Consider the following 13,476-nt stretch of genomic DNA (forward strand, 5'->3'; position numbering starts at 1 on the left):
ATTAAAGTTTAACCATACGAACTTACCTGGGTTAAATTGTGGAATTTGTAGTAGTTCAGGGATTATTCGGCTATTTTCCCTTTTTCACATTTGTCTACGGGTTCTTGATCTATAATGTAAAATTATTCATTCATTAGTATATATTTTAGTTTCAATTCACTTCACGATTAATACCCCTTAAATCTTTAAATTACACAATTACCCCAACTTTTATAGTTTTTACAATTTAGTCCCTCTCCAATTAGACTATCAAATGAGCTAATTTTTCTCAATTGAAAATTTATCTAAATATTCTAAACTATCATACAACCTTTGATCAATAAAATTGTAGTATCAAACCCTAACATTTAACCTTTCCACAATTTAGTCCTAAAATCAATTTCTATTGAAATCACTAGATAAAATCATCATATAACAAAATTAAAGTTCAAATCCATGTTAATTCATAACAAAAATCTAGCACTCTTCAATGGTAACTTTCACAAGTACTCATAAAATCAAAAACTAATGAAATAGATAATTGGACCTAATTGTAAAAGTCTTAAAAACACAAAAATTTCAAGAAAAGAGCAAAAATTGAACTCACATAAAGTTAAAATATGAAAACCAAATTTAAGAGCTCTCTTATGGCTGTTTTTGGCTGAAGATTGATGAAGAAATGTCTAGAAATTCAATTTGGTCATTGTTTTAATTTTCACCTTAATTTCCCAAATTACCATTGAGCCCATAAATCACCTAATTTCAAGATTTTTTTTCTCTACATATGCTGCCCAAGCCTTCTAATAGGTGTCTAATTGCCTTTTTGGTCCTCCTTGATTTACCACTCAAGCTATTTAATCATTATTTCTTTAATTAGCAAGTTTTGCACTTTTTCAATTTAGTTTTTTTTTTACTTAATTAACTATCAAAACATTAAAATTTTCTAACGAAACTTTAATACTAACTTAATGACACTCCATAAATATTTATAAAAAATTTTATGGCTCGATTTATGAAATCGAGGTCTCAATACCTAGTATTCGCAAACCACTTAACTTAATACTTTCTTCTAAAACACAAATCACTATTTCAAAAGTCTTCCTAAAATCACATTTAACTCTTAAATACTAAATAAAAAAATTTTCGAATTCACTCGTCGAATTTAGTGGTCTTAAACTACTGTTTTCGACATCACTAAAAATTAAGTTGTTACATGAAATATGAACACTTTTTCTTACCTAGCTTTCCAAGGCCATTTTAAGGTATTCATTCTCCAAGTACACCTAACCCACACTTGAGCCGTTCATTGCCTCATCTCACTGTATGAGATTACTATCCCCTTGGTCTCTTCCACTTATAGTTCACCACCATGTTATTTGCTCGTTGCTTGACTTTTTGGGCTCACCATTTAGGGGGATTTCCTATCCCAAAGCTCAAGTCCTTTCCAAACCACCTGTCCGACATTGTGGCACAACAATGTTGGACATAACATCCCGCAACCACATTCACACTCTTTTAGACGCTTATGATGGAGTCATATAATGAAAAATTATGATACATGGGTTAGATGAGATGAATCAATCCCAAACCCTAAACCATATTTTTGAATACCGCTTGTGTGATTCCCTTTGAAGCTCGGGTTAGTACCTTTTAGCTCACATGTCTTTTCTGTAATATCCCGTCCGACGAAGTCTCCGTATTTGGTTATTGTTTGATGTATAAATGTTAAATTAAAGATATATTTGAGTAAGTAAAATATTTGTTCTAGCTAAGTATAAAATTTTGTGTAATACGCCTGTAACACCCCGAAAGTCGCTATAGTAAGAAAGTGAGATATTATCTTTGATACAGTAAAATAAAGAAATAAAGTGACAAAAAAAGAAAATTTGAGTTATGTCAACAAAATTCATTTAGGAAATATAGTATGATGTATTAATTCAAGAAAGGACTAAATCGTAAAAGTGAGAAGTTTTGTGGCCCAAGAGTAAATACTTAAAATTTGAGGGGTTAAAGTGTAAATATGAAAAGTTGAAGGACCAATAGTAAAAATATTTTAAGGGTGGAATGATCTAGAAACTAAGGAAAATGGATGAATTAGGACCAGATTGAATAAGTGGAAAAAGTATATTGGGTTAAATTGCAATTTTACTAAAATGAGTGATGATTCAATGGAGGAATTTTGAAGGATCATAAGGGCAAAATAGTCATTTAGCAATGAAGATAAGTTTGAAGAGTAATGATGATGTTGGTGATATTTTAGATTAAATAAATAAATAAATATTAGTTTATTAATATTTTGATTTGATATTTAATTATATTTAATTATTATTTTATTTAGTATATAATGAAAGAAAGATGAATAATTCTCTTCATCTTTTCATGGTTCCAACGTGAGAAGAAAAAAAGAATTTCCATAGCCATCAAGAGAGAAAAACATTAAGGAGACTATGGGGAGCTGGAATATCAAGTTAGATTTAAGAAAATAGAAGTTAGAGGAGAGAGAAAGTCAAGTTAAAGTTTGGTTTCAAGAGAATAAGATATGGATGTTAAGGTTTTATGTTATTTTTAAGTTTAGTAATGATAGAAAAGCATAAAAATGATGTTAAAGTAAAGATTTCTCCTGAGGAAATATTGTGTTTTTGACATGTTGATGAAGAGAGAAGTTGAGTAAGTGAATTAAGTGGTAGGAGAAGAGAAAACAAAAGATTTTGATAGAAAAGAGGTAAGTACCAATGAACTTCCTTGTTATTTAAGGATTAAAATGTGATCTTTGTAAACTAAGTGGTAATTAAGTAAATAAAAATAAAAATAAAAATAGTGTGAAATAATTTACTATGTGAAGTAGGAAATTATAATAATAGTATAATAGTTGGGTTATGTGTTAGTGAAAAATATACAAAGTATTAGATAAGTGAAATCATGGGAAAATGTGAAATTTTATGGAAACAAGGACTAAATTGAAAGACTTGAGAAATACATGTGGTGGAAATAATACAAGTGAAATACATAGAAATTTGATGTGGAAAATGAGATAGTGGAATTAATTATGTGAATTGAGTGAGTTTTGAAAGAAAAATTGTTTAATAATGAATAAAGACTTTTTTAAAAAAGTTGCCATATTGGAAAGTTATAAAAAGTTTACAAGGAAATATTGATAATAAAGCATATAATGCAAAATAAAAGAATATATGAGTTTTCTAATCCAAACTACAATTATTTCCTAAGTTGTGGAAATTAAGGGTTAAATCATAAATTTGAGAAATTTTATATTAGAAATAGAAAAGTGAAGTGCATAACACTTAGAATGAGAAACATTGATGTTGTAGTGAATTTTGGAATATTAATAAGTATTGAATTATGTTATATGTGTTATTAAAAGTAAAATATATTGCTACATGAAATTTTGTGCTAAGGACTAAATTACAAAATATATAAAAGTGCCATGTGAAATACATGATAAGGATTATTAGTGAATTATGGATGAATAATGAATTTAGAAATACATTACATGTATTAAAGATAGTGAAGATATAAGTATACAAATTTTTGGTACAAAGATTAAATTGTAAAGTATGTAAAAGCATTATGTGAAAGTGTAAATGTGATATGTGTGCATGATATAATTTGCCCAAGTAGACGAGATTAGAACTACTAGGTTATTAGTGGCATGCCATTAAAGGACCCTAGCGCACTCTCCAATTATTAGCACATTAGTGCTCTCTGTATAGTACTTTAGTGTTCTTTGTATAGCACTTTAGTGCTCTCTGTTTAATAGTGCATAATAATGCACCTTTGTATCAGTTCAGTATATCCTAAGTGTTCTGTTTAGTCTACTGGGTCTCTGCTAAAAAGATTAACAATTTTCGTTACAAGGTAAACGTTTATCTATGATTCATGTTTGAAATATTGAATTAAAAATAAATTGTGAAAGAAATAGTGAGAGAATCATGAAAATTTACATTAAAGGTGAAATATGATACATGTATAAAAAGAGTAGTAATTTTTATAAGTTGATTTGAGGACTTAAGGACTACATTGTGAAATAAGAAAAAAGTTACAAATGAATATGTTAAATAAACAAAGAAACGAGATATTGGAAATTAAGAAATTTAATAGAATTTAAATATCATGGGTACTTATTAAGTCTTAACCGACTTAACGTGTTTATTTTCAACACGTAGGTACAGTGATTTTGAAGAGTTGTAATTGAGGTTGTGAGCATCCATCTCATCGCATCTCTAAGTTCCAAGAGGGTATGTTTTAAAATTTTGAATAGAATGGCATGTACTTAGGAAGATCAAGTATGTTCCAAGTAGTAGGGACTAAAATATAAGTTATGAAAACTTTATTTTTTTTATTGTTCAAACATATTAGTGATTAGCCAAAATCACTTTGGCACCAAATGTAATATTCCTATATCAGGTTCCTTGGGTCAAACCATGTAACAGCCCGGTTTAGACCCTAATCGGACAGTATTTTCAGGATCACAAATCCGAGTCAAAAAATATTTTAATATTATTTTCCATGCTTATAGTATGTGAAGTGATATTTGTAAAATTTTCGTGATTTAATTTATTCGTTTGTGTGCTTAATTTGTGAAAAGAGCTAAACTGCATAAAAAGTAAAAGTGACATTCTCATTGTTAATATGCTAATTTGTTATGATTTGATTTATGGGAAGTCCTTAAAAGGTTATTATGCCATTATAAGGTTAGTGGATATTTATGATCATGATTCAAATGACTTAAATTATGATTTTGTTAAGGTTAAAATAGTAAAAAGGTAAATAACATGAAATAAAATAAAATAAAACATGTAAATGGCCATGCATGTTCATTATTTTTGGCCGAAAGTTGAAAAAGAAAATAAGCTTTTGAGCTTTTAGGTATTCGGCACTTTGGAGCTTAAAATTAGGTATGTTTCTTGTTCGGTTTTTGATAATTTTTATGTTTTTGAGATCGTTGCTTCGAATACTAGCTAGCCCATGCTTGAATTTTTGAATTAATTGTGGATTTTGTGATTTGGTATTGTTGATAGCTTGAGATTTTTTTTGTTTGATGATGGAAAATAAATCTTTGATGTTTGATTATCATGTTTAATTAAGTTATTTTTTGATAAAAAACCAAATTAGGGATTTATTTGTGTAACTAGAAAATTTAGGGGCTTAAATGTGAAATAAATGAAATAAATGGGCTGCTAGGGACCTTAGGAAAATTTGGCTAAAGCATGGTTTTGATGAATTTTGTGTATTTTGTGATTTAATGAAATAGGGACTAAATCGTGAAAAATATGAATTTTTAGGGCTAAAGTGCAAATTGCCCAAATTATGTGTTTGTGGTTTAAATTGAATGAAATGTGTTATTAAATAGCTAAATTTGAATTTATCTAGATCAAGAACAAAAGAAAACAGAATTAGAATGGGAAAAGTCGAAAGTGGTCGAGTAGTCGATTCCATCCATTTGTCTTCGTCCGAGGTAAGTTCATAGTAATTAATTGTTGTTAAATTCATATAGAAATGTATTTAATTGTGCCGAATTGAATTATAGTAATTATATATGTGTATGCCGAATTGATTTAAGTATGGGAGAAGTAACTACGAGCTTGAATCAATGGATTTACGATGTCCAAAAGCCTCGTACGAACCATAGGAATAATAGGGATATATATGTCATGACATAGAATTCTAATATGAGTTATCGTGTAAGACCCTATCTGGGACGTTGACATCGATTTGAGATTTACGTGTAAGACCCTGTCTGGGACGTTGGCATTATACGAGCTTTCTAAGTTATCCGAATATCCTTATTGACTCCGAATGGTTCAACGGGCAATATTGGGAAATGAATGATTATGCAATAAATGTATTCGATTCTGGTACGTTCGGTCTGTTAATATAATTCGGAAATGAAAAGTGAGTATGATTTAAATGACTATATTGAATTACATAACAATGAATGATGCCTATGTAGTAAGTGAATATATATATGTTTGAAATGGTTGGTATTCGACCTATTTGAATTGAATTGTTAACAATCTCAAAATGATTTATTTTCTATGACTTACTAAGCTTTTTAAGCTTACTTTGTGTGTTCATTCGGTGTTTTATAGATTTTGGAAGCTAGTTACGAGCTCGGGGATCATCGAGGAAATCCGTCACACTATCGAACACTATTTTGGTATTTTAAAAGCTTGAATTATGAACTTATGGCATGTATAGGCTAGCATTTGTTTTGGTTTGTTTTGAAAGTGTATATAAATACATAAGCCATGTGAAAATGACTTTATCTTTATGCTTGAGCTTGGTTATGTTTGATTATAATTTAAGCTTATTGTGGTAGTATGTTTCATAACTTGCTTGAATGATAAATTTGGTTATATGTTTTGTTAGCATATCATGAATGCCTTGTAATAGCTCATCAAATATGCTTGTTACATGGATAGATTTGCATTTTGGGTTAGTTATAATTCGACTTAAAATGAGGTAAAATAAAGACTTTATATTTGTTTGTATTGATTAATTTTGATTCGGTTTGGAAGTAAAAGAGTATGCATATATGTTATGCTTACATGAGTAAATCATTAGGTACGAATCAAATTAGAAGTAGTACAAAATTTTGGAGGTTAAGTTCGATGATTGTAAGTAAGGTTATTTGTTTTGGTATGTACATGAAAATGATACGAGATTGAGGTTATTTATAGAAATGCAAAAGCTATAAGGTTTACTCAATATCTTGACTAATAGAATTATAAAGCATGATAAAGAGATATGTTTAGTATAATTATTCTAAATGGCTCAATTGATGTATAGTTGTTTTAGGTATAGATTTAGTATGTAATGCACATGTAAAATCGGCTAAAGTTAGGTAAATTGATTATATATATAATGCGATATGTCTTTGTTGTTAATGTTTGATTTGATAGTTAATATTAGTTGAATGAGTTGTGTATGAATTAAGTATAGTTTTTCTTTTATATGGTTATTGCTAGCGAATTAGAAGATAGAATAATTAGTAATGAGTGTATATGATCTTGTTTAAATGGTTTAATTTGATATGGTTATATGCACATAAACTTGTGACAAGAGAAGAGATATGTAAAATTAGTTGTGAAATGAGGCTTTTCTAGGTGTGTTATATATATTTGGATATCTAGTATGCCGTGTGATATTGATTATTAAGTTTAATATACAATTATATTGAAGTGAAATATTGAATATCTAGTTTATGAAATGTATGTTTTATAATATGCTCGAGGTATGTCGTAAAGTTATAAGCTTGAAAGTAAATTTTAATATACAAATGATATGATCATAGTAGTATTAAACTTTGAAAATTTGAATAGATGAGTGTATTATTGAGAGTGATTTATGAAGTATAAAAAAATGAATGCTTGTTTTGAGTCGTGTTCTGTTCGGTAATACCTCGTAACCCTAATCCTACGACGGATACGGGTTAGAGGTGTTACAAACCGGGTATAGGGGTGTTACAACGCCATTTAACAAAATCCTAGTTTGGCGAGCTCTGAGGTTTGGCAGACTCTTTAGTTAAGTACTTGCCCAACCTAGATGCTTTGGGCGAACTCGTTAAGTTCGCAGTTGTTTAGATTTGTTTATTATTTTTTATAGTGATTTAGTTAGTCAAGTTGGGGTCTAGTTAGAACAGAACTAGACTACTGTAGATGATAAGGTCTAAATTTTTTTAAGTGCACTTAATCACGTGAATTAAGAGAGTTAGTGGAATTATCTGATTTTTCTACTAAACCTTGCCTTCATGCTTAAGCATATAAAGATAGTAGCAATATTTTTGAACACCTTTTATGTCTTCTTCTTCTTTCTTGATTTCTTATGAAAGTCTTTGAAAAACTTAAGTTCAGAAAGCTTCTTCAAATTGAAGGTTCGCAGTATCTAGCTAACTTATATTTTAGTACCAGCTCACTGGTAATTACTGATGAACCCTTAAGTTATCATTAAGGTTATTTACGTGTTTTTCGTATTGCATTCATAGATGTTAGAATGGTATGTGAGAAATGAAACTTCTTGATTCTGGATTAAATATTGTTGGTTCTTGCATGTTCAAATTTGATAGATTAATGATTTGATATGTATAAATATCTTTATTTTAGCTCAAGAAGCTAACGAGGGTCCATGTGATAAAGGCAAATGACCTGTTTTGTAGATTGTGCTAGAATTTCTGGTGAGTTCCTTCTTATTCCATGTGTTGTAAATTTCTTGTTTATATAATCCATATAAGGTAAGTAATCCTTCTCTGTAATGGATGAAAGGTGTATATATGGATAATGATTATCCAAAGTTGTCAGTCTGATTTTAGTCTGTCTGTGATATGAAGTAAGTGTCATTCTTCATGTTTAAACCACTACCATCTACTTCTGATATGTATGATATGATCTGATATGTGGTGGTAGAGATGAGAGATATGTTTGTGTAGGCTTCGATAGGGCAACTATATTGCAAAACAGATTGCCAGATCACGATAAAATATGCTATTCTGAATGAAAATGATATGATGAGTTAATGGGGAGAATGTATCTGAATGAGACTGTATGATATGCTTCTGATTCTAAATTCTAAGTACGTGGCTGGCATGAAGATGAGTTGTCTAAGTTATGTTAAGTTGGCATACAATATACGCCCATGTGAAAAGTAAGTTGGCGTACTCAGTCTGTTTGTGTTTTGTATACACCAATTGGCATACTATGTTCATCGTGTGTAAGTGTCCCTGAAAGGTTCGATTGTGTTGTAGGTAATATTATGTATGATTTCTTCTTGAATTTGATTCAAGGAAAACTTTATTAGAAGGACTATGCTATATTGTGAGTTGATTGTTTTGTTCTGTATCATGCATGACTCTTGGGGTGACGTATAAATGCATTTTGAAAATGATCTGTATAAAAAACAACTATTTTGATAAGACTATGTTTTTACAAGATTTCTATTAGGTTTCAACGTCTGGGTTTGAATTATTGCAATATTTTTAATGAACTTATTATAATTGAACTTATACACCAAATGGCTTGAGCGTTATTTCAAATTGTTAATGATTTCATTCAAACTTCAGTAAAACCACAACTATCATATGTTTATATGTATAACTTTTGAAGAAATTTTATAAAGCTTATGCCAAATTGTTTTGTTATAAGCTAGTTCAATTTTGAGTAATGACACATCAAACTCAGATCCTATCATAGGGTCGGATTTGTTTGGTTACATTCTAATTCCCCTGCACCTGAAGTTAGGTCTGTTTATTGCCTGCTCAAAACCATGCTCGACACGTCACATCAAATCCTAACAAATACACCATCAATTCGACATATGTGGCTCAGTATGCTCCTAACATTTCAAGATTAATTTTTAGACTACAATTAGCTAATTGTTATGAATACTATTAAATGGATGTTCATTATAATCAACCTTTTTCACTTTTCAGTTTCCTTAACTCTTCACATTTTATCTTATTGTAACCCATTTTCTATTTATGTATTAGAAAATAAGGAGTCTAATCTCCTTGTATATACATATAGGAGTATACTATTTGTAATAAGAATGAAAAAGAATAGAAAGGCAATAGAAATTCTCTTTATTCTTATATATTATTCTTGTGTTATTTGCATTATTATTATTTTATAATACTAATGATAATTTTAATCTTTGTAAATAAATTCAATACTTGCTCTAGTTGTAGGCAAAACAACCTAGCTTGGCTAGATGTGAACCCGTCCGGGGGAGTGCTCGATTTTCATCAAGACTTGTCCACATTTGCCACACCAATAATTTAAGGAAGAGAGACTTCAACAACAACAAGTATCAATCATTTTTCGGTAAAAAAGCCATGCTTTTGTTGGTGAGTGGGGATAAAAATAAACTTATGAGAAATTAACATGTGTGTATCAATGCCACTTTCTTTAAGGTTCTATTTTCCCCCACCTATATTATAGTGTGCAAAAAAGTTATTTATTTACAATGAAGCCCAATGACTACTAACGCTTTGCATTGACGGAAGCAATCCATTAAGCATTGAGTAGAGCATAACAAGAATTTCAATTTCTATAAAGAATTTCTGTAATAATTCTTTACAGAATAATCTAGGAACATAAATTATGGTGGAAGAATAGAAAAAAACTTTTGATGTGTTTCTTGGTGTATCATACAAATGAAATTTTACTCCTATTTATAGGAGGTTTCATGTCTTTTCATAGCGATATAACTACCCAAATGGATAGTCACATATTTAGCCATAAACATATTTATTTAATAGATATCTACTTGAATAATTATGACTATTTGTTAATAATAAATTAATATAACTATTGATTATTTATAATTATTCATTTACATGTAATGACCCAAATTTAAGATTATCGGAACAGTGGTTTTGGGACCACAAATCCGACGAGAAAATTTTATTTTTCTTATATTTTTATGGTCTATGATTTCAAAGAATGATTTCGTGAAAATTTCGTTCGAAAATTTCGACGTTTGGGCACTCAATTTAGTCAAAAGGACTAAATTGTAAAAGTGCAAAAGTTGAGTTCTACATGTTAGAGGTGTCCAATTGTTATGAAACTTTAAATTGAAGGTCCTTATATGATAATTAGACCATTGATAACTTGGTAGACAAAAATGGACATGAAATAAGTGAAATAGAAAATTTTTAAGTTAGGGGCAATTTGGTAATCTAGTAATAAAAAGAATTAAAAGGGAAAAAGATGACAAAAATCATCATCTTCTTCATTAGGACAAAATCAGCAAGGGGGGAAGCCATATTTAGGGGTTTCAAGCTTCCAAGCTCCATAGTAAGTGATCCCAAGCCCCGTTTTTAATGTTCTTCACGTTTTTGAGATCCCGGTAACTTAATTTAGCTTATTCTAGCAATAATTTAACCTAGGGTTTATGTTTGGAAAAATACCCATAGGTGAAAAGTGTTTATTTTGATGTTTTATGATAGAATATGAAGCTAGAAATTATGTTAAACAACTTTTGCTAGCCGATTTTAAGCGAAAACGAGTAAGTTGACAAAATCGGTAAAAATACCTAATGTTCTTAAGTGCATGTTAGAGTGGGAATTTGATGTTGCCATAGAAGGGAAAAATGTTCAGCATGTCATAAAACTTAAGAATAAGGGATGAAGTTTAATTTCCGAGCCTTGGGGAAAAATGTAATTATGCAAAAGTTTAGGGGCAAAATTACAATTTTGAAAAAGTTAGAGTCGAGGGTTGTTTTGATGAATGTGAGTATTAAATTAATTAAATTTGCTATTTTAGATCAAGAAGAACGAAACTCGAGGTTAGACAAAGGAAAGAGTAAAGTTGAAGACTAAGTTGGTGAATTTGACTATAGTTGGTATCGAGGTAAGTTTACGGTAAATAAATACAATATTTCAATAATTATTATTAATATTGTTATTTCCCAGCAATTATGCATTTATTTTATGAATTTATTTAATGTTGATCCAAGCATGAAATGATAGAGAATTAAAATTAAAAAGTTCCGTTGATACATAAGGATGGTACTGGATACAAATGTCATGACATTTGGGTAAAGAGGTCCCATATAAGACCATGTCTGGGACATGACATTGGCACAGAGATGAGAGGTCACATGTAAGACCATGTCTGGGACATGGCATTGGCACCGAGATGATAGGTCCCCTATAAGACCATGTCTGGGACATGGCATGGGCACCGAGATGAGAGGTCCCATATAAGACCATGTCTGAGACATGGCGTTGGCACTGAGATGAGAGGTCCCCCGTAAGACCATGTCTGGGACATGGCATGGGCACCGATATGAGAACATCCCATGTAAGACCATGTCTGGGACATGGCTTTGGCATGTTATGATCAGAAGATACCCGAGTATCCTTATTATTCCAATGTGGTTCAACGGGCTAGTAAACGAATCAGGTACATGAAAGTTCAGTTAAAGATAAGAAATGGCAAGCTCATGTGAGTTATAGGAGTTAAGAATTTATTATATTAACATTTGATATTCAATGATGCAGCAAGAGAAGAGTAAGTTATGAACACAAGTATATTAAGTAATCAAGCAAGAGAACTAGTATGAGATTAACTAAAGAGTAAAATAGAGATATAGACACTTGAGTTTAATTATTTGTGTTAAATATTGTTATTTATTTGCTAGTAAACTTACTAAGATTTATTCTTACGTCTTTTATTTCTCTTTCTCTTATAGTATTGCATGGCTACTTTAAGGATCCTAAAGAAGTCGGAGATCGTCCACACTATCAAGAACAACTACTCGGTATTTTATGATGAAACATATTTGAGTTATGGCATGTATAGGGATTTAGTTATTTTGTATGTTTGTAATTATGATTTTGCTAAAGAATGAGGTGAAAGTATTTTATGATGAATGGTTATTAAAATGGTTAAGTATGAAAGTGTTTGTGGTTATAAGAGTCTAAGTGATATATTATGCATGGAAATCATGAAAAGGGTAAAATTTTGCAAAGAAACAGAATTCAGGCAGCACAGTGACGTGACTTTGAAAAATCACCTAGGATGGTATAAAATGAATTAGAGGGTGAATGATATATGAAATTAAATCTTGTTGAGTCTATTTTCATGGAAAAATAACGGTTTACCAAAATAAATTTTATATTTTGAGATATGTGAATTTTAGTGACACAGGGTCAGATCTATTTTTGGAGTCTCCTGTTCTGAGTTTAGAAAATCACTAAAAATGGTAAAAAAATAGTTATGAGTTGTATTTTATATGTATGGAATCCTTATTGAGTCTATTTTCTGTAGAAATAAGTTGTAGCATTATATGAAAATCCCAGAATGAGAAATATTATTTTTAGTGACAAGAGGTCAGAGCAGTCAATTGGTGAAACAGGGGAGACTTTAACTAATAAACTGTACTAATTGGCTAAGCCAAAAATTCTAAAAATTTTATAGTAGGAAGATATATGAGTCTGATTTCAGGGAAAATTTACGGAGTTAAATTTCGAGTTCCGTAGCTCAAGTTATAATTAATTTAGTAACTGCTGCACGATTGGACAGATTGCTGTAAATAGTGAAATTAATTTTCAAAACAAGTTTTTATGCTTCGAATTAGTAAGATAAGATAAGTAATGACTCGTGCTCGACTCCGGAAACGGTCTCGGGTAAGGGGTGTTACATTACAACTATTGAAATACCATATATATATTTTGAAAATATTCGAATAGATTTTAATAACCATACAGTAAAAGAAGAAAAATATTTGTTTTTACTCGTTTGATTCTTCTTGCCTTTAATGCATTCCAAAGTGATTGAGATCCTAATAATGGCTAGTGGAATGAATGATTGATAAAACGATATTTTTTGTCGCTGAAATTCAGAGGGAGCTAGCTTTGTTTTTATCATACTTTTAGGTGATTGGTGGCCTAACTTTTTAATAGCCTAAACTTTATAGCCTATAATCTCTCTTTTAAATGGTTCATCATATCGATCACGAAACAGAAAATCATATTTATGA

The 13,476-nt window shown here is 30.1% G+C and overlaps 1 long non-coding RNA gene across 1 annotated transcript; it reads left to right on the forward strand.

Annotated features, from left to right (window-relative positions):
- The first annotated feature begins 10,730 nt into the window (after positions 1-10,730).
- On the forward strand, positions 10,731-12,493 carry LOC128041216 (uncharacterized). The gene is made up of 3 exons (XR_008195911.1): positions 10,731-10,787; positions 11,256-11,342; positions 12,187-12,493. It is a non-coding gene; the product is annotated as an uncharacterized LOC128041216 (long non-coding RNA).
- Positions 12,494-13,476: the final 983 nt, after the last annotated feature.

The sequence above is a fragment of the Gossypium raimondii genome, chromosome 5 (genome assembly GCF_025698545.1).
Source record: "Gossypium raimondii isolate GPD5lz chromosome 5, ASM2569854v1, whole genome shotgun sequence".
NCBI classification, from domain to species: Eukaryota; Viridiplantae; Streptophyta; class Magnoliopsida; order Malvales; family Malvaceae; genus Gossypium; species Gossypium raimondii.